Source organism: Staurois parvus, unplaced genomic scaffold (assembly GCF_062004578.1).
Source record: "Staurois parvus isolate SC_StPar_1 unplaced genomic scaffold, SC_StPar_1.0 ptg000209l, whole genome shotgun sequence".
In the NCBI taxonomy this organism is placed as follows: domain Eukaryota; kingdom Metazoa; phylum Chordata; class Amphibia; order Anura; family Ranidae; genus Staurois; species Staurois parvus.
The window spans coordinates 83747-106002 of record NW_028318005.1 but is presented as its reverse complement, the minus strand read 5'-3'; positions in this window follow the sequence as shown (position 1 = coordinate 106002).

Here is a 22256-nt window from a genome sequence, read left to right as displayed (position 1 = left end):
GAATTAATTCACACTTAATCCGATATCCAAGAAAATGTGATTTTATTTTTTTGAAAAAGGTAAAAAAAATCCTATTAACTTGTGAAAGCAGGAAGGTCAGTTCCATGCTGTGGAAAATTGCTGAATTTATTTTTAAGCAGAATCCATGTGTAGTTTCTTATTTTTCCAGCTGAGTTGTGTCATTAAAAGGGCAAATCCACTTATTAGCTCATAGAGTTGCAGATGTACCCACATCTGACAGTACAGATCAGAGCCCCAGGGATAAACAACTTGTGGAGAATATGGGGAAACTCCAGTATTGCTGAATAAGGTGTATTGGCAGAGCAGTTCCCAAGAATGTGTTTTTGCAAACTTGAACTAACAAAAAATCCCTGCACACTTACCAGCTAGCCTGCAAACAAACCAAACTGACTTGGTCTCACAATTCACATGAAAAAAAACAGGGTTTCGTTGCACACATTTGCAAATATTTGTGGAAGATGCAGTGCCCACGTCAAGGCTCTTCTAAGTCTTTAGCAACACTTTCCTCTTGTAGTTGCCTGCATTACCTTCAGAAAGGTCATGTTTATGGTCCAACGTGTAGGTTTATGAAAAGTGTAAACTGGCGTTTACTGGTAAGTGACAGTCTTTTCATTTCATGGTGGAGGTTTATACTGACCACGGAACCAGTGCCAAACCATCAGCATAAAGACTCTCTTTAAGTCTTTCGCTCTTCATGGAGGACTATAAACTTTTTCTTCTTGTCTTAATTCTATTGAGGAGGAAGGTGTCATGTACCTGGCTGAAGCTGAGTTGACAAGAGGGCTTCCCTTACACCTCCTGTCCAGTTTCCCATGGAGCTGATGACAGGGTATAACAGGGTACAGAGTGGCATGGGTTCCTTTACGAGATCTTGGTCAAGAGACACTGTAGCAGGTGCAGACCTGAAGGACCCAGCATGTATACTGGCAGCTGGCGGATGCTGGATCAGGCAGGCAGAAGTCAGCAACAACTGGGCAGTATCAGGCAAGCAGTGGAGGTGCTAGAACAGCAGGCAGGAGACAAGGTTGGGTCCAGAGGCGGACTGACCATATGGAAACTCGGCATTGCCCGAGGGCCCGGGGTCAGTAGGGGGCCCCATGAGATGCCCCTGGTACTTTTTTCATAGGCTTTTTTGAGTTTAGGCAAGGACACAGGGGCCCGATGATCCCCTATTGCCCGGGGGCCCCATGAGTTGTCAGTCCGCCTCTGGTTGGGTCATAAGTCAGCAACAGGGTTTAAGGAGCAGACAAGGTCAATCAAAGAAACAATGAACACAGAAACAAGGACCAGGTCACAGGTAATAAGAGCTGACGACCAATCGGTGATCTTTTGAACTCCTGCACAGTTTTAAATAGGCAAATAGGTGATAAATGGTCCATGGTCATATGCATGCTCGCTAACACTTGGCACGTATACTTCTCACTCTGAGAGTGGCTGTTTATCTACTTTGTTTTTATGCTGCAATTTTTACTTTATTTCCACATGGAAGAATTATTTAACGCTTTTGATTTAATAGAGTGGCAGCATTACTACACTATGAGCATCTTCTTTCTTGGCTCTGGTTTGAGCTAATGATTCCCAGGACCCCAGTGGAAGCGTGGCTTCAGAGGAAGATTATATCCAGAGGAGGGATCCTGGTTCCCTGCTGTCTGTCAGGTCCATTCAAAGGGGGCTTCCTGCAGATTTTTGTTCAACATATTGCGCTTTAATTATGGGCATCTGGTGAGTGCGCATTCTTTTCAGTCTTCCACACGGATAAAGCCACACGGAATTACTGGATACCACCTGTGCAATAGGACCCGTTTGAAGCACTGTATGCTGACCTGATTGTGTCAAGCCTTCACTACTTTATGAACACTTTTTGTTTTAAGACCTTCACAGTTGCACTTACTCTATTGTGCCCATCATAGCGCTTCATCGACTTATATTTGTTATCACTATTACTAATTATTGATTTATTAACATAATCACAAACAAGTATTTATTATTTAATATTTTTTCAGTTTTACACTATGTAATGTTTTAGCGCTGCACTAGTTTCTGTTTTGAGTTCTCACTCTGGATGTAAAAACTGTGCTACGTGCATGCACATATCTTAGCGCACAAGTGTGCATACGATTAACCTGACAGTCAGCAATGACATACTTCCTCACTCTTGTGAAATCCCCTCCAAGGTTAAACAGACAGTCATTCGCAACATAAGTCACTGCCACAGCACCACACATGAACCCACCAGTCATAGAGATGTTTCGGAGAACTCCTTAAAACGAGATTAATTACTCTCTACGTAAAGAGACACTGTCAAAGCGACAGGGTCTCTTCAAATCCTCCACTACCTTATACTAACCATGCCTGTGCTCCCTTGCTGCTCCTTCCTCTGACAATACTTCCTTTCTTCTAGTCAGGAACACTATAAGGCGCAAAAATGTACCTGGAATGAAAAAAGTTAGATTGTATGCAGTACTGGCCTTGACATCACTATCCTTATGGGGAGCTTTCTGAGCAAAGATGAGTTTCACAGATCTCATGAGATGGTTCTCCAGTCCAGTGCAAGGGTGTTTTCTTGTGAGGTTTGGGCTACTCTGTATTCCCCAGGATCTAGCCTGAAGGAATGTAACATGCCTAGGTGCCTCAGGGTGGAAGATGTGGAGTAAGTGCCAATTCACATATATACAGTGCGGACTGAAGCTCAGGTTTCACAGCTAATTAATACAGTAGTTGTTCACAGGTTCACATCAAGTTCAGGACAGGATTAGCTCAGGATCTTATCTTGTTCACGCATATGCAGTTTAGATCTGCATATACTCTATGTGAATGGGCACTAAGGTAAGAATGTAAACTAGCAGTTCTCTACAGGTACATTTTAGAATTGTTATGAGCCAACAATTTTTACAGGGGGAGGACATCTGGACCTTATGAATAAAACTTTCAATTTACTGCGAAAAAAAAAAATTATATATATATATATGCCATTTTTGATATGTTCCTTAAATGTATAAATTTGGTGGACATGGCTGGATACAGTACCTTTCGAGGTTGTATATGTTATGACCGGGATCACTTAGGCAGTTGGGATTTAACTCAGCCCTGCTTATCCATTGATGATATTTAGTGTCCCCATTAACGCAGAAACTGCACACTCAGTGATGAAAGAACATGTAAGGAAAAATCATCCACTGAGGCCACTTGCCCTGAACTGTAGGATTTCTCCTTACTTCCTGTGTGGGCGGGGTTTACTGCACCCAAGTGGGGACTCAGTGAGAGCGCTCGCTAGTGCCCCCAATGACAAGCTGAGACTACTATTTAACGCAAGGTTGGTGTTAAGGCAGCACTCCAAATTAAGTGATGCTTCTCCGAAAGAACACAATAAACTCCTTATAGTTCATGGCACAGTTCTGTAACACTGGGGAATATAAATATAAGTGAGCGCTCATAAAGAAAAGCTGCTAACACCAAATTAGTGTGTCACCCCAACCTAAAAATGTAATGAATAAAAAGTTCTGTAACACTTCACTTTGTTCACTATGGACATCAGTTCCTCATTGCACTCTCACTTAAGCTGTGCAGCATTTCTGAGCCGGTACCACTGAGCCTATACCGGACTCCACCAGCCCAGTAACCCATCACCTCACTCCATGACATTGAGTCATAAGTTTTACTTGAATACTAGGAAGCTTGATTCTTGTACAACACCCATGCTTATTCTTCTCTCGATGCCTCTCTCCATCTCCCTTGACTGCCAGGCTGGGTCCCTAGGATATTTTGTGCCACGATGTTGGGTATCAGTCGCTAGGGAAGTAGCCTAAGCAAACAAGCTCCTTCACTACCAAAGCATTTTGTCACCTTTTGCCAAGTCACACCACTTTTCGACTGGTTGGCTGCCTATGCACTCAACACTAGTACCGTGGTCATTAGTAACAGTAATATAGCCTCCTCGGAGTAGCTTCACTGCACGGTAGACATTTGTACTGCATCTTCTCTATCTCATCTTGTCCCCTTAATAAGCCTTGTACTTTGTGATATGCCATATGTGCATTGCACCCCTTTAAGATTGTCCTCAAGTAACTTCAGAGCAGGCCAAGTTAAATAACCAGACATACTGAGATATGTAATAAGACATTCTTTACTGACATAGTTTAAATGTAACAAGTGAACAGTTCAACAAGATGTCTTCAATACACATTCTTGTACATAAATTTCTAAGTGCCCCATAGTTAGTCCACTGGTGCCCCTGTTTGCCCCATGAGGTAGTCATACCTAAAATAGGTGAGAAAGTGCTTAGAGACCTTTGGTCAAGCATACCCCTGGAACAGGGCTCTCACTAGCGGTGGTCAAGTGCAAGTAGTAGTTCACATCTTAGCATGCATTCTGTTACTTAACCCCTTCACGCCAGCGCCTCCCAGCCCTTTAGGGGGTTTCTGACGCTTGGAGGTGGGGCAGGGTTTAGGGTCATGTGACCGCCATGATTGGCTGTCACGGCAGTCACATGATAGGAAAGGTCCCGATCGCAAGGAGAGATCGCGACTTTTCCGTGGGACGTTGACACGTGCTGAGAGCGAGCAGGACACGTGCTGTCAGCCCCTTTGTTTACAAATGGTACGCAAATAGGCGGCTGCTCAGCGTCAAGAGATTAATTGGGGAAAGCTGTGATACCCCATTTAATTAACGCATCAAAGGGGCTGGAAGGTTTTGGAAGATCCATGAGATCCCAAAAATAAAAGATTGGATAGAAAGAGTGAAGTCTATATATAAGAATGAGGAACTTTATTTTAGTGGAGAAGATAAAATAGATAAATTCAGGAAAATATGGGAAACAGAGAGAACTTAAAACTACATGGAGATTCGTAAAATTGATAGAATAGAAGAGAAAGACAGGAAGATATGTCTGACTAAGAGGATATTAGCAGTGGTGAATGAAAAACTACTAGAAGGGAAAAGATGGGGAATTGGAAGGGGGGGGGGGGTTAAGTGAAAAATTTTATAAAGGTTTGATTATGTTGTATTAATATATGAATGATTAGGGAATGCCTTATCCTGTGACGTCATCCCGCGCGGCCCAAGTGGACAGCCGGCGGCCATTTTGACTGCTGTTATTTAATCTCTATGTGAGTGTGATCTTTTTATACTATTAATCCCAATATTGAATAAAATACTACAGTATGGGAATTCTTTTTGCTCTGGCTCGTTTGTGATGAGCCCCCCAAGGAGATCTGTGGAGACCCCGCATTATCTGCACGTGTGCTTCCCCCTGGTGTTGAACGAGTGTACTTCTGGTGCCTGGATGTCCTGATGGTTTGCTGCCTGCTAAACTGATACCTACCTGATGACCTCCAGTGTTCCTGTTACCAGATGGTGATGACCAGGAGTTGGTCTTAATATATTCAAACGCGCATTTATTTGCGCCCTCTGGTTAGTGTAATCTATACTTGTTTATTGGAATATGGAAAAAAATGTAGCGCTACTCGCATATATTCCTATATAAAAGTGGACAAATAAAAACCTGGTAAATAAAATATCAAATAAAAGAAATGTGTCCACTTAGGTGAAAACATGCAAATAACTAATGATACGATAGTGTGAGCAGATCTATGCTCCAATAGTGATGGTGAAAACAAAATCCTTCCAACTGAAAAAATTCAACTGCAAACAATACGTGCTTCTAAGAGTATATATATACATATGAAAGGTGTACATAAACACATAAATATACTTATAAATACCCCATATAGTGAATAAATCAAAACAATGTGCATATATGTGAACCAAGTAAGTGCAACTGCACACAAACAAAGTCTATTTCCGTGCGTATAAAGTCCAAACACAAGAATGATCACACTCTGATGAAAAAACACTCGTGCTGATATTTGTGTAAAGAAGTGGGTTGGTAATTGGGCAGAAGATCATCTGACTGCTGGCTGAATCAGCCTCTCACCTTAAACACTCGACCCTTGCGAGTCAAAACGTTTAATAGGATCCCTCTCACAGATCCTCCAGGTCAGATGTCACTCCAAACGACTGCTCCCACTGTATATAAATCTCCCTCTAGGGATTAGCACTTCAATAATGGCTCCTCTCCAGGCAGGATCAAATGCTGCGTTAACAACTCATGTGGAACATAAAACACATGCTTCCATTGTGTAGTATGTTTATTGCCAAGTAAGGACAGTAACAGATAAAATGCGCACTTACATCAAAATAGTAGAAATCAAGGCTCCAACCACATGCTTTTGGATGTAATGAATATGCATGGGTGTACAAGGGTGTACAAAGGTGTACCAAGATGGCCACCACGCCTGAAGTGCGTCACTACGTTGGGCCGATGCGTTGCGTCACAATACCATGTGACTTCCTCAGGGCTTTATATTCTTGTTTATTACAACACGATTATCACAGATTCTCACTGATTCTTTGGATTTGGTTCACTTATTTGCACCTATAAATGCCAATTCCGGATGTTCGCACATGAGAATTTTATAAAGCGCCATAGTGCGCTCATTCATTGATTTTATGTGCTTAGTTTGCTGTTACTCATTTCATAAAGTTATTATTTAGTAACCTTCTATATGGACAAGTAATTGGACTTATTTTACATATGTTATTTATACCTTATATTGCATGTTTATTTATATGAATAATTATAGTGGTTTTGTACCTAATAAACGTTAAATAAAAAAAAAAAAATAGGCTGAAACCATACCTCTGGTCATCTTACTAACCACGGCACCCCTTGAGAGGTGGTTCCATCCTTCTTTATGTGTTTGCCCCAGCAAAGAGCAGCACTTCGCCCCCCAAAGAAAGTGGGGAAACCTGAACAGCAGGGTTAACTCCTACCTCCTAAGGAGTATCACCTCAGCAGGGAAAGCACAACTAAACAGTGCAGTATTCGAACACAGAAATGTAACCATAGACATTACTGAAAAACTGTAAAATATTTCAATAAAACAAACATTTTACATCCACCTGCTTACACCTGGGATGGGAAAAAGGATGAACGCTCCCTAAAGGGGACATAGAAAACAAGAAAATCTGATAGGGGTTTTGATCATTTCCTACTGACTCAAAAACAAGAAAATTTTGATTGGAGTTCTGCTGTAACTAAACCATACAATTCTCAAACTGTGATGAGTCATGCAAATGGAACAATTTGTGCTGTTCACAGTAGTCTCACTTATTGCTAACCAAGAAATTCTACAAACAGCTAACTTGTGACTGTAGTTCAATGACAAACAAGCTGCTCTAGTGATCTCAAATTCAGTATTGTGCAGGGCACTTAAAACACCAGTGACAGGAAATCTTTCTACTTTGATATTATTGACAGCTTCTGGCTGCTCATAACACTCTCTTTCATACCACTCAGCAACTTATCAGTGACAGCTCCACTTTTCTTTCAGTGATGGCGAGGTTTGGCACACAGGAGGAATCCATAGCTTAGTACTGGAGAAATGCAGTAATACAGCATAAAACAATGCCGACACTATTTTTAAAAACTTGGAAAGTAAGCAATGCCTATCTGCTGTGGTGCCAAAACTCCTCTTGGTAGGAAAAAAAAAGGCATATTGCTTAAAGATATTATCAACTTGCGCTCCAGAGGATTTACCCCCCTTCCTGGCCAGGCCATTTTTTGCGTTACGGCGCTGCGTAATTTTAAATGACAATTGCACAGTCAAGAAACGCTGCACCCAAATTAAATTTAAGTCCTTTTTTTACCCATGAATAGAGGTTTCTTTGGGTGGTATTTGATCCCCTTTGCAGTTTTTATTTTTTGCGATATAAACAAAAAAAAAAAGTCAGACAATTTTTAGAAAACAAAAAAACAATTTTTTTACTTTTTGCTATTAAACATGTCCAGTAAAAATGTATTTAAAAAAAACTGATTTTGTCATAAATTTAGGCAAAAATTAATTCTGCTACATCTCTTTGCTAAAAAAAAATTAAATCCAAAAATGTGTAAATTAATTGGTTTACGTGAAAGTTATAGCATTTACAAATGGCAGTATATATACACTGGAATTTTCTTTCTTTTTTTTTTTTATTTTTTACTAGCAATGGGGATGATCAGCGACTTATAGCAGGACTGCAGGACTGTGGTGGGCATTCTGACACTGACATCCCCAGTGACACCAATACAGAACCAGCTATTCTTCACAACAAATTTGGATCATTTTGATATTTTCTATTTGAATTTGATTGGAATACTTCAGATCCATTGGAAAAATTTCAATTCTGTAAAAAAAGATAAATTAAACAAAAACTAAAAAGAAACACATTTTGTTACGAATGCAATGAAATTGGTAACTTAACGAATCGATCTGAAACAAAACAAATCAAATCTTTTCATCCTGCACATGTCTAGAAACAAAACAGGCCAACCAATAAAGCAATAAAACATACCAATAAACTCTAGTAGCTGAAGGTTGTAAAATCAGTATTATAAATCCTGCTTAGTCCAGGATCTGTACTGCCTATTAAAGAGGCTAAATGGTTAATTGGCTATGGTAAACAGTTCTCAGCAGAGCCTGGAATGCCAAAGACTTTCAATACAGCTGTATTGTAAATAGTCATTGAAGTGGTAGTAAAGTCACTGGAAAACAATTAAAAAATGGGTCCCCTGCAGGTTTGTGCACCGCATACTAGCATATTATGACAGACTTACCTGCAAAACGGAACCCTCCAGTGTTGTGTTGTCACGGCTCCCCCAGCACTTCCATCTTTGCCTGCTCCTTCTTCCGGGTTCCACATCTTAGGTCACTGGATTGGCCAGGCCGTGGTGGTGTCACTCCCGCACATGCGCACTAGAGTCACATCATCGCAATACACAGAGCGGGCCATAAATGTGGTCTGTCCTGCACATGCTCAAATCACATTGCTGTGACAGGCAAGGGGGCATTTATGACAGACGAGACCTCCAGGGTCTCTTCTATTATAAAAACCCTGCCTGTCAGTGGTTTTAAAATTTTAATTTTACTACCATCTTAAAACATTACAGGAAAGGTTTAAATCAAATACACATCCTGGTCTGTTTTTTTCATAACTACCAGAACCCAAATTTATTTATATTTTGTATAAATCCTGCTATGATAAAATCACACTCATAGCAATTAGACAGATGTACAGTATAAGGAAATAATCATTAGTTCGAAATCAAGCATGCCTATATTACAAGGTGCAGAAGGCAGATGGAACACATTACCTCTCCTAAGCAAAAAAAGATATCCAATCTATATTATGTTTGGTCTTTATCAAATCACAATTTCATTCCGTTCAAAAAAAAGCTGATTGTCAGATTGTAAAACTGTGGCATCCAGAAAAAAAGATATCATTTGAAAAACTGGCATTAAGGGAGTGTCCACTTCACTCTGATAGGGAGGGGGGATGCTAACAAAACCTTCTAGAAGGTCAACAAAAATCTGTGGCTTTTGGCAGCTGGACCTCTCAATATCCTCCAGAACTATGTAGGAAGGATAAGAGTATGTTTATGAGAAAGTCAGTAATTGGACCAGATCAGACTACTCCGTAGATGAATTACAGGATCAAAAAACTAAGTGCTCTATGATATGTATTTTTCACTTTTGATCCCATTTATCGCTCTGTTGTTTATTGTCTGTAAATATTGTCTTGCAAAATGATCATTTAAAATTGTTACGTTAGATCTCTAAGGCCCTGTTCCCATTAAGCAATTTGGAATCGCAGGCAGAATGGCACCCCAAACATAGTGTGATTCTGCCTTGATGGTTATGCAACAGAATCGCACAGCAGTCATGGCAAACTGCACATTTTTGGGCTACAATGCACATAAGGCAACTCACTGGGCTGCCCTATATGTGACACGTGGAAATGCAGGTGTCACGGTCAGAGGTCAGGCTCGGAGACCAGTAGCTATAGCAGCAACCAACCAACAGGATAGGTATACAAGCAGGTCACCCTGGCAGATGACGCAGGCTCACCTGAGGTGCGGGGTCTAAACACTAACCGGTATTCACCTGAGCTCCTGATGGTGGAGATGGGTTTTTGCTGTGTGTTAGTACCAGGTCACAGCTCTCAGGATCGCCCCACCAGGAGGTGAGCAAGCCAGGATCCAGTAACGGATATGGCAGGTAGGGATCAACAGAAGCGTAGTCAGCAAACAAGCCAAAGGTCGGTAACAAGTGGTTGCAGGTTGGGATGAGGCAGAAGCGTAGTCAAAGAACAAGCCAAAGGCCGGTAGCGAAGGTACGGACCGGCAGCAGGAGAGACAAGAACATGATGTTGGCTGGAGAGGGCACAATAATCTGGCAAACAGGAAGTGCAGAGACATGGCTTAAATAAGGAAGTTCATGGGAGGAGCAAAGAGTTCAAGGTTCAGCAGAAAACATGGTACACGGCAGGATTCATCAAGCAGAGTACCATCCAGCATCTCGGGTGGCTCAGTGAGAAGAGTTACTGCCAGACACAGTCAAGGTCCCGGGTTCAAGTCCAGGCCCTGACAGCAGGTAAATCATATTTTCAGGATTGCAAGCAGGAACTCCCAAAATTCAATATCTGAATGCTCTAAACAGAAATTAAAGTCATTATAAATGTTCTTACCTGCGCCTTGTGTTTTTCAACTGTTAATGATGTTCATTGATGTAGTTTCATGTTGTCCTTTGTGACCAATATGTACAGCCTATAGTAGAGTAAATCTTCCAATTCCTTTGTCAGTACTTTCTGTTTGTATAGAAACACGAGGCATGCAGCATGGCACAGGTTAATGCATAACCTATGTCTGTAGTCTGTGAACTGCATTTTCCAGAGGAGAAACTACATATCCCATATTCCCTGGGGCTCTCAGTCCACTGATGGCACAGGTTGGAGCTAATGAGATCTGACAGCCACAAGCAGGCAAAACATTCACAGGCACACAGAGAACTCACCATGCAGCTGTACATATTTTTAAATTACATTTTATTTGTGATGCAACACAGAGTGGATGGCAACGCATGCAACGGACGCTGTAACCTGGAACAGGAAGTTGTCTCGTCCTTTTGGTGATTAGGGACAGGCTAACTGTAACAAACCATGGAGATGGGGGAATTGATCAGCCATAACACCACAATATGTGAGGCCATCATTACAAGGTAAGGACAACAAAAAAAGTTTGAAAGTGTGCAATGCCTTTAATAGAATGTAACAGAATCTAATATATAGGTGAGCGCTGGTGATATCTGGGGAGTAGCTAACACACAAGGTGAAGGTAACAATCCCCAACAATAATATATGTAAGAAAGTGCAGCGCTAAAAATATACATATTATATATATATATATATATATATATTGCGGAACGGTAAAGTACAACACATAAAAGTGCAAAAAACATTAGTAAATGCGAAATCTAAAAATCAAACAATATGGTAAAATGCATGATGAATGTAATGAGCTGAGTGAAACAGTAACGTGCTTCAAGTAAAATCATGAAAATATCAGCTAACCAGCTCAAAAAGCAAATGCCAAACAATAAAGTATCACGGGCAGAATCTAAATACAATAATGTCCGTGGTGATCCTTAAAGTAAAGTGCAGTAACAAATGATGTTAAAATCTGAGATATATAAATAGGATAAAACTCTACATCAATGGTTAAACGTGCTATTTATATAGTCAAATATCCATAAATGGAAGCAATTGTCCGTGAAACCATGAGGTGCAGTATAATTAAGGTGCAGAGTACAAATGTGCTGATGATCACAGAAAACAATCCACCACCTCTCTCGGATGTACACTCACCAGATGAAAACTGATAACAGGCAATCAAGCATTAAACATCTGAGAATGGAAGGCGGCCAAAGGGTTAAACCAGACCAAATTCGTCCTGGGCACTCGGATGGGAAGTCAGCCCTTGTCCTAGAGGGAATAGCTCACCACAGGAGTCAATAAGGTTGCATATAGTGTAGTATTTATTAGAACATTAAAAAGTATCCACGTGGAGACAGAAATCAAAAAGCATAAAATGTGTACCAAGATGGCCACCGCTCTGACCATCGGCAGCGGCGGCATGACGTCAGCAAATGGCGGCTCCACCCAAAATTTAATAGAATGCATGCCTTTGTAAAGGCTACTAAATTTTAAAACTCTATACATTCCTTTTTGGGCGTGACAGAGAGTGTCACAGACATTCTTAAATGTCAGAATTGCGATAACATATGCTGTGAACAGGGTGTGTTTCCGTTAAAATGTTAATAACGTTTTTGTGCTACTGCTCACGAATTCTTGTTTATTGGTCTCTGTACCATGCCCACCACATCACAATGTCTAGTCAAAGGACAGGTTCTTTTCATATCAGTACAAGAAATCCTAGCAAACCTTTACAAATCTGGAATATTGAGGCTCCATGCACACTAGCATATTTTATTCTCCTAGCCAGGGGCAGACTGACAACTCATGGGGCCCCCAGGCAATAGGGGATCATGGGGCCCCTGTGTCCTTGCCCAAACTCAAAAAAGCCTATGTAAAAAGTGCCAGGGGCATCTCATGGGGCCCCCTACTGACCCTGGGCCCTCGGGCAGTGCCTGAGTTTCCAAATGGTCAGTCCGCCCCTGCTCCTAGCAGCTACTTAGTGTTTCGTTTCCTGCCCCTAGAAGCAAATAGTGTAATCCTATGTATCCATGCACACTATTGTAGGCTAGAAGCGTTTTTCAAGCTCCAGCTTCTAGGAGCAAAAAAAAAGTTTATTGGTCTTTTTTGGGAGCGATTTGCTGGCAGAAAAAAAAATGCTAAAAGCCTCTAAACTCTGTTAACCGCTACTAAGAGCCGGTCTCCAAGGTTTTTTTTTCTTCCTAGCTGGCATTCTTAATAACTACTGAATAGCTGGTTGTCAAGGAGCTGACTGGCAAGCCGGCCGCCGCGTACTTATGCAGGCCATAGACGGGTCATTTATTGGCCGATAATCACGCCGTTAGTGGGGCCAGCCTGTCAGCCGTTTTTTGCGGATCTCATTTATTTTTATTGGTCATGCTGGAAAAATCCACGAAAAACGGCCGTGGACATGGGTGGCAGCATCAGCAACGGGGCCGACTGATTTTTTGTTTATTGGCCGAAAATTTGTCCGATAAATGGCCCGGCTATGGCCTGCCTTAACAACGGATGACTCATCAGCTTACAGTTGAATGTAAACAAATGAATTGATGGCAAGGAAAACTTGGGTTCCCTCCCAATCCATTCCAGGCCCTTCAAGTCTGGTATGGATTTTGAGGGGATCCCCATGCCAACATCTTTTTACTCATTCACCAAAAAAAAAAAATGTCCCCCCAAGTAAATCCAGCATCAATCACGATGAATGCCGCCCGCTGACTTGAACGAAAAAACAGCTCTGCATCCGATACTGCCTCCTGCCTTCTGCCACCTCCCGCTGTTAAATAAACGAAGGGGCTGGGCTACCGGGTGACCTCACACCCTTATGATGTCATTGACCAGTGCATGGCATTGGGTTCCCCTTAAAATCCATACCATACTCGAAGGCCATACTCGAAGGGCCTAGTATGGCTTGGGGCAGGGAGACCCCCACACTGTGGAAGACCCCCACACTGTTGCCGTTCTGTTGTTTACATTCAGCTGTCAGCGGGGAAATAGATCTGACCTGATCTGTTTACTGCTGCTCTTTTCAATGTCCAATCACAGGCTGTGGGACAGACAAGACCTGTAAATGTTACTCACTTGCAGAAGTTAAAGACCAGATGTCCCACCCTACCAGACAGTGCTGTGGTGTATGCCAAAGCTGTGTAAATCATAGAACTTAAATTGATACTAAACCCATGACCCTGCATTTACTATATCTGGTCTCCCACAGAACACAGAACATGGAAATTATTTTCATAAATATAAACTGCTAAATACCTTTTCTCGTCAGCAGTATATGGTAGTCTTGTGACTGCTATCATTGTCTGACCAAGCAATGGTTAATCTTGTAGGAGGAGTTTTCATTTTCCTCTGACTGTCCTATGAGGCTGCATGACCCCTGACCCTCTGTCTGGATAGTGCTGATTGGCCCTGTGCTGATCACATGCACCCTCCCAAAAAAAAAATCAAACTCTCTAGCAATACACACCAAATTAGAGAAGTCAGGATCAAACAGCCTTCTTACACAATGCAGAGGATTAACCCCTTAAGTTCCACAGTGAGTATAACAAGCATGCTTTACTGCATATAGAGACTGATTTTACTGTTGTGGGTTTTTTAACACTTTAATGGAAAGAAATAAAAATCCTTATATGTATACATCCTTATATGTCTTTGCACTGAAAGTGTGAACCTAGGGTTAAAGTGTAACTATTGGATTAATAAAAAATAAATGTTGGGCTGGAAAACCCACAACTTCCTGGTGAACTGTGAGTGGGACATTATGGATGGGACGTACTTTAGCGTTCAACACTTATTAATAGCTAGGGGCTGACTCTGCCTACAAGGACAGTGGTGTATTTAGGTTTCGTGCTGCCCTAGGCAACACAAAAATCGCCCATCCACCCACATGGAGAGACCCTAACACTGACAAACACCTACCCCCCCCCCACGATAAGAGCCTGACATTGACCGACAAGACCCCTCCTGAGAGAGCCTTCCACTATCAGCACCCCATACACACTGGCACTCCCCCTCACCCTGGGAGAGAGAAGACACTCACCTTCACAGCTCCAGACATCCCCGGCAACATGAGTCAGGCTCTGCATACACCATCAAGCAGCCTCTCTCGGATTCCACCTGGTCCCCATGCTGCGTGTGTCCTTTCTTCCATCTCTTCTTTCGGAAGGTGGCACTGCCCCCCTGAAAAATGTCACCCTAGGCAAATACCTTGTTTGCCTTGTGGTAAATACGCCCCTGCACTAGGATCCACTAATAAGTAAAATGTCACTTTTTGGTGGACTGGCCATTCAAAATAAAGATTTTCTTATTAACACTATAATGAATGCATTGCATGAGAAAACCCGTACTGCTTCTCTACATTGTATTTTTTTTTCATTTGATTTACCTTGCCAGGCAGTAAAAAGTCTGTATATCTGAGCCATAAATAATTTGTTAAGTATTACGTACTGTATACAGAACCTGCATTGTTTTAAGGTTGTGCTTGTTTTATAAATTTCCTCCAAATGTCTTCTTCATCATACAGATGGTTTGGAAAACACTTTTGCATTATTGCGGTATATACATGCTGTGTAAGCTTTATCACGAACGCAGGGAATAGTAGTATATTCTGTGCCATGCAGTTAAATTAGCATGCCCTGCAGCGTCTCTCGCGCGTCCACACATTCTCCTATTGTGAGCTCCACGGCGCTCACTCTTCGCCGAACTGGAATCCAGCAAGTTCACTTCATCGGGGCATGGTTGCCTGGAGACCAGTATAAAGCCAAGGACTGATTGTCTGATGAGAAACTGTGACACTAACATTTTATATTTGAGATGAAGATTTCTATGACCGGTGTTACTTTGTAATGTTGATCTGTTATGCAGGCTGATAATAATGTATGATGACTAAGATAGGCACTAGTTTATTTTTACTCTTCTCTCCTCCAATGTCATAAAGAAAACTGCAGGTTTGTATCGACACAGGCCATGAAATAATAAAGCTGTGTTTGGCTGTGACACTGGCTGTCATAAACCTATGCAGAGATTTATTCTATAACCAGATGGGGTATCAATTAAATAAAAAAAAAACTCCATATTCATTAAAAATTTCTAAAATATATGTTAAACTTCACTATGTGTAATGACCTGGAATCAACTGCCTTTTCAGACCAGTAATGTCCAATTAGACTAAGCAGAGTTGGCACAATTGGTTAAAAATGGTACCTGTAGTCCCATCTGTAAGTAATTAACAGGTTTTAAGCAACTGTTAAAGCACAACTAAAGCCACACTTTAAAAAACTGCAAACAGGCAGGCTTTTCATTGCAGAAGAGTCTTTCAATGTCTCTTCTGCCATAAAAGACACCAAGCAATAAAAAAAACCAACCTCTTTGTAATGTTCACCAAGCTGCACATGCACAGTTCAGTACACATTCTGGCACAGTGCCTGAAGCACAGGAATGACATCATCCTACGCTGTCCAATGAAGACGGCCCCAGTCTGGCATCCATAAGGAGCCGGATATTAGATTCTGGTGCCAGCGAGTAGACATGTGCTTTTCATTATAATTCCTTTTTTTACAAAAATTAAATTTTTTGAGATTCAGGTGTATGCAAATTTCTGAATCTGATAAAACTTTATAAAGAAATGACTGGATGCATTAATTTAATTCGGATGATGTCACATATGTGACAGTAGTTTTGGCACATGGGGAAATAAATTACATTTTGAAATATGTTTCGATAATTCAGATTCATATAATGAATGGATCTGAATTTCGTTCCATTTGTTAACTTGGATGCCAGTTGATATTGTCCAATCAGCTTGTGCCTTTTCTCTTGGTGGGTTGAACTAGCGTCCGAAAACATGGAATCCTTCCGAATTAAATCCAACCAGTTTGATATATCGAATATATAGCAATCTTCCAAAAAAACTGCTAAAATGTTTGAATTGAATTCGGACCAACAAATAAATTCCAAAAACGTATTGATTCAACCTAACAAATATGATGAAACAAACTCTTTAGTGAACGAATACACCCAAAACTTAAGGAAATTTCTGTTGTGCACATTTCTACGTCAGAGCATTGAAGTAGAGGTAAGTATTCCGGTATATAAATCATGATGTAGGCAGTACACAGACAGGTTTCAAGAGGTGAGATTTCTACCCCAAGCAGACGTAATGTAGCCTTACAGGACAGCAGAGAATGCCTTCCAGTCAAACTAAGACTTTGTGTTTGCTGCACTACTAGGTGGTGGTAGACTACAAAGTGGACTTTAGGTTAAAGAAATGCAAGATCACTTTATGGTTGCCCCTTCTGTAGGTATAGCTTTGTAAAACTTTTAAAATAAATGCCTATATTGTTTAAGATCCAGTAATACACTATCTCACCCTGCTCTGCACATACGCAGTTGCTCTCTATTCTGTGGCACTGTGCCAAAAATCAGAACCACTAAAGGAGATCTGCTGACAGCCTAAAGATTTACTGCTGCTCAAGGACTCAGGGCTTCAGCAAAATGGCGGCTCCAAGCAAGAAGAAACAGGAACAATGCTGAAGGCAATTTACAGCACACACTAATTTTGGTAGCATAATTATTTTGTAATATTATAATTAACGTGGAATGTATGTGCCTTTCTAAAGAACATTATTATTAAGTTGTTATAGTTAAAGTTCTACTTTATTAAACATACAATACTTAAAAAAATGAAGCAATGCATTGGAATATTATTCCTGAGGGGATAATGTTTCAAAAGTAATGTAAATTTAATGGATATGCTGTTTTCTGTTTTGTACTTTTCCATATAAACAACTAAAAGATTTCTGCACTTCAAGAAACAAAGTCTTGTAGTGTTTCTGTAAACTTGTTTACTTGATTCTACTAGAAAGACAGTGTTAGGGATCTACCTATGATGCACTGTTGATGTCATGCTACTCTTACTTTAAGAGTACCTGTCACTGCATGGATGACTGTGGTTTGTGAAAGCCACGTGTTTTATAATTGTTATGTACTCCAAAATTAATATCCATGTGGAATTTCACTTGTATTTTTGTATCTGTTAATTGTTTACCATTTTTAACCCCTGCCTGTCTATTTGTAATGTAGGATACTCAGGTCTTGTGCGCAAAAGCTATTATGGATTTATTCTTGCCCAATGAGGCAATGCCAGTTTTTAAGGTGGGGCAAGAGAGGCTGGCTGGCTACCCTGGGCTGGCTATATTTACTATATAGCTCTGCTGTAGTTAGCTGAACTGCAATTACTTTTCAGGTCGGATCAAGTTGATCCCTAAACCTGGTGGCTGATTTCTTCTACCTTGTTCTGGAAAAGAATTCTCCTAATATCTCTCAGATTACAGGGGTGCCTTTAAGTAAATCTAGGGTTCAGTGCTGGTGAAATCTCTTGATTAGACTCAGTAGAAGTATAAGATGTGATGTCATTATAGCAGAGGTTCCTACTGAGTTATCAGCTCAATAGCAGTAAAATTGTAAAGCCCACTTGGCCCAACCACAGTGTTGGCTAGCGTTTAGAGCTGCCCAAAATCAAAAATTGGGGGTAAGTCTGCAGTCCAGCCCATGATTACATTCTTTGACAAATTAGGTCATTTTGGACCTAATTCAATTAAAAATTACCTATGTTTGGCAAGAAATATAAAAAAAACTACTGGAAAAATATTGAGGCAGATGTTGCTTACCCCCTTCTGAAAATGCTGGATTTTGGGCTTCCATACTTTGAGTACTTAACCATAAACACTGTGACTTGTGAAACTAGTGATTTTGATACTTCTTGCCAGCAATACTTTTTCTTGCTCAGCGAAACAGCCATACGATTTTCCATTCTGCAACGTTGTTCCAGGCCAACAACTCACAATATAGGACAGGCAGGATAAGGATAACAGCCCTAGAGATTGCATCTTAAAAAAAAAAAAAGTTAACAGTTACAGCTTCCATACAGTATGTCTATCCTCACTGGTTCACTTTGAAAAAGCTTGACACCTACAACTGTCCAGATTAAAGGTAAAGGTGAAGTATGGCCAAAGCTTGTTTGGCTATACTTCTCTTCTAGGTCACAGGAATGCAGTTATTTCTACCATACTCTGACCTAGATTCAGCAAACAGTGGGCTAATGTCAGCCAATGTCACAGAGCTGGTCCAGGCTCTGCAAGCATCCCAACCTTAATGTCAGGATCCACCCAGATGCTTGACTGGCAGTTGACTTAGCTTCTCAGTGTGCCATTAAGCCAGCCACCCCTACGCCCCCCCCCCCCCACACACACACACAGCCTGACACTTCAGTGCCAGTCACAGCTCTCTGGTCAGTTAAGTCAGAGAACTGAGAGATCAGTGGTCGTGGGATCACTCAATTCTTGGTCTTAGAGTCAGTGGGAGACAGCTGCAGTATCGGATTGATACTGCAGCCACATAGGTTAGTATGTATGTTTTTGTTTGTTTTTTTTAATTCCAACACTTCTCCTTTAACCACTTGCCCTCCCGAGGATTTACCCCCCTTCCTGACCAGGCCATTTTTTGCGGTATGGCGCTGTGTTAATTTAACTGACAATTGCGCGGTCATGCAATGCTGCACCCAAATGAAGTTTATGTCCTTTTGTCCCCATGAATTGAGCTTTCTTTTGGTCATATTTGATTGCTTGTGTGTTTTTTAATTTTTGTGCTATAAAAAAAAAGCTGGACAATTTTGAGAAAAAAAATAATATTTTTGACCTTTTGCAATTAAACATGTCCAGTAAAGAAATGTAAAAAATCAAATTTCGTCATAAATTTAGGACAAAATGTATTCTGCTACATGTCTTTGCTAAAAAAAATCCCAATATGTGTAATTTAATTGGTTTACATGAATGCCGGTGGTTACAAGGGCCTCTTCCCTACAACCCTTGCCCGGTGGTTGTGGGGGGTCTGCGGGCAAGGGGGCTTTTTAGCATCAGGGTAGCTCTTTAAATAAGGGGGAACCCTGATGCTGCCCCTTTGTGAATGAGTAAAAGGTACTACACCTGCCTCAAGGCATATTCCATTCAGAGGGTGTCAACTGTCCTGTGCTAAGCCTTATGCCTTCACACCATAATAGAAAACCCTTACCAGACCCTTATCCCATCTTACATTATCAATACTCTGAGAATTTGCTGTACATTAATTACAAAAAAAGTTAAAACTAAGGCCATGGTCCCATCTTGTGTTTGACTATTTGGTGTACATAGTTCTCTGTAGGTCACCAAGGCACACACATTACATATGGATTATAGGAAGCATGTAATAGCCAGTGCTCCTAACAGAGCCCAACTACTGGGGTACTCAGGATACTTTTCAGAGTGAGTGAAGCATAACCTTATGTCATCTGCTGTTGGCTATATATGTGCAATTAGTTTCGTTATGAATCAAAATTCGGATGTAACAAACAGGCATTGCACAGGATTGTGACCCGGAATAAGAAAACAACTACTGCAAAAGTGACTGCAGAGCTCAATCTCAGTCCCGTGAAGACTGAGATTGAGCTCTGCAGTCACTATTATTAGTGTTATTTACTGTATATATACTTATTTAGTTTTTGTAAGTTGCATGATTTAGTGGTGAAAATTATCAGTGCCCCCCTGAGTTTTGACTGTGGTATCTTATGTGCCCCCCTAAATATTGTTCCTAGAGTCGCCACTGAATAGAATAGAATACAATCAAACAGAATATAGCAGTCTTCCAAAATTCTGATTTCGATTAGAAAATAACAAATGTACGGAACGAATCCTAATATACAAAATAAATTCCAAAAACGAATCATGAATTTTTGAATGTATTTGAATTAAATTAATTTTTCTGTTTTGCAAATCTCTACTGTTGACAGTTGGGGCCGTTTAATGGACATTAGACAGAACCAGGTTCTTTTTAGGACAGCTGTATTATTGATCTCACTCTTATCTCCACCTACACAAAGAAGTCATACTGCCAGTACCATTACTGCAAAGATGGTCAAGACTCTATCTCCCTAAATGGCACCCACGGGCCAGTGCATAGGGCAGCAGAATTAAAGTGGGCGGCAAGCCTCATCAAACATTGAACAGTGATAATTGCTTTCTTACTTTGTTTCATTCTTCTCTCTGCACATTTGTGTTTGAATTTAGCAAATGAACTATGGATAGAATTGGACATGAAGGGCTCATGTACACTGCAGCTGATAAACTCACGTTTAGGAGCTTTTTTGTGTTTTTTTCAGCAGCCCCTGAACTCTCCCTAATGTTTTCCTATGTGTCCATGTACACATAGTCGTTTACAAGCAGTTGAGTTTACAGTTGTTTTTTTGAACGCACACAACTTGCGTTCAGGAGTAGATTTTACCGGCATTTCAAACGCCAAACGCGTGTAAACGCAGTTAACTGCGTTTATAAGTGTTTACGTTTAGAAGCATTTTAACTGTTCCATGTCCAGATGCTGTCCAGAGCCTTTTTTCATCATCAGAAATGCATGCAAACCATTTTCCAGGTACTCAAATGGACCCAGTACACCAGTGCAGTCAGTTCCAAATTAACTATTTCAGACATTTTGAGAGAAATAGAGAGAGCAGAAGCAGAGAGAGCAGTATGTGTTGAGATGACCTGTCTTTTCTGGTTGTATTCACTATGGATCCCATCATGCAGCATGCTCTACCATTTTTTCCTTCATGCGAAACCTGGAACTGACTGCGCTGGTGTACTGGGTCCATTTGAGTACATGGAAAACGCGTTGCATGCATTTCTGATGATGAAAAAAGGCTCTGGACAGCATCTGGATATGGAACAGTTAAAAAATGCTTCTAAACGCAAAAGCTTACAAGCGCAGTTAACTGCATTTTCACAAGTTTCCAAGCATTTGGCGTTTGAAACGCTGGTAAAATCTACTCCTGAACGCAAGTTTGGTGTGTTCAAAAAAACTCCTGCCTGTAAACGATTATGTGTACAGGGACACATAGGAAAACATTAGGGAGAGTTCAGGGGCTGCTGAAAAAAAACTCAAAAAAGCTCCTGAACGTGAGTCATCAGCTGCAATGTACATGAGCCCTTAGAAGACTTGCCACAGTTCAAGAAACATGAACGATCTATCACTTTTCCCGTACAGTCATCAAGTGACTTTAAATATAAAGCAGTCCGGCATGTTCCTTCTATTAGAACATTCTAGTAGTAGGGTTTTTATTATTGAAATAATCACACAACACAAATTGCTGCACTTGTACAAAAGGGTGTCATCATTCAGGTGTACCTAGGGCAATCAGAATGCTGTCCTGATGATGGTTAGGAAATGATGATACAAAGGTTGTATCATTGTACTTATAATAAATTTAAAGGAATTGCAGGTAGTTTCATTGTAATATGCTTGATGGGTGAAATTAGAAAAGCTACTGATATTAACTGTACAATGAAACGGCATTAAAAATATAGGGCTGCATGATACATTATCATTTCTCCAGCAGGGCTCCTGTAGCATTGCTAATAGGTCCATCTATTTAAAGAATGGATCACGTTATATTTATATAATGCTGAACTTTTCTCAGCTGCGATTTACACTGTGGTTCCCCAAATAAACAACTGGGTTAAGCAAGCACTAAAATATTTTAAAATAAGACTGTGCATTTGTGTATGTGAACATTTCACAAAAAGACACCTTTGGTAATCAGCGGGGTGACTGTTTCCAAGGAG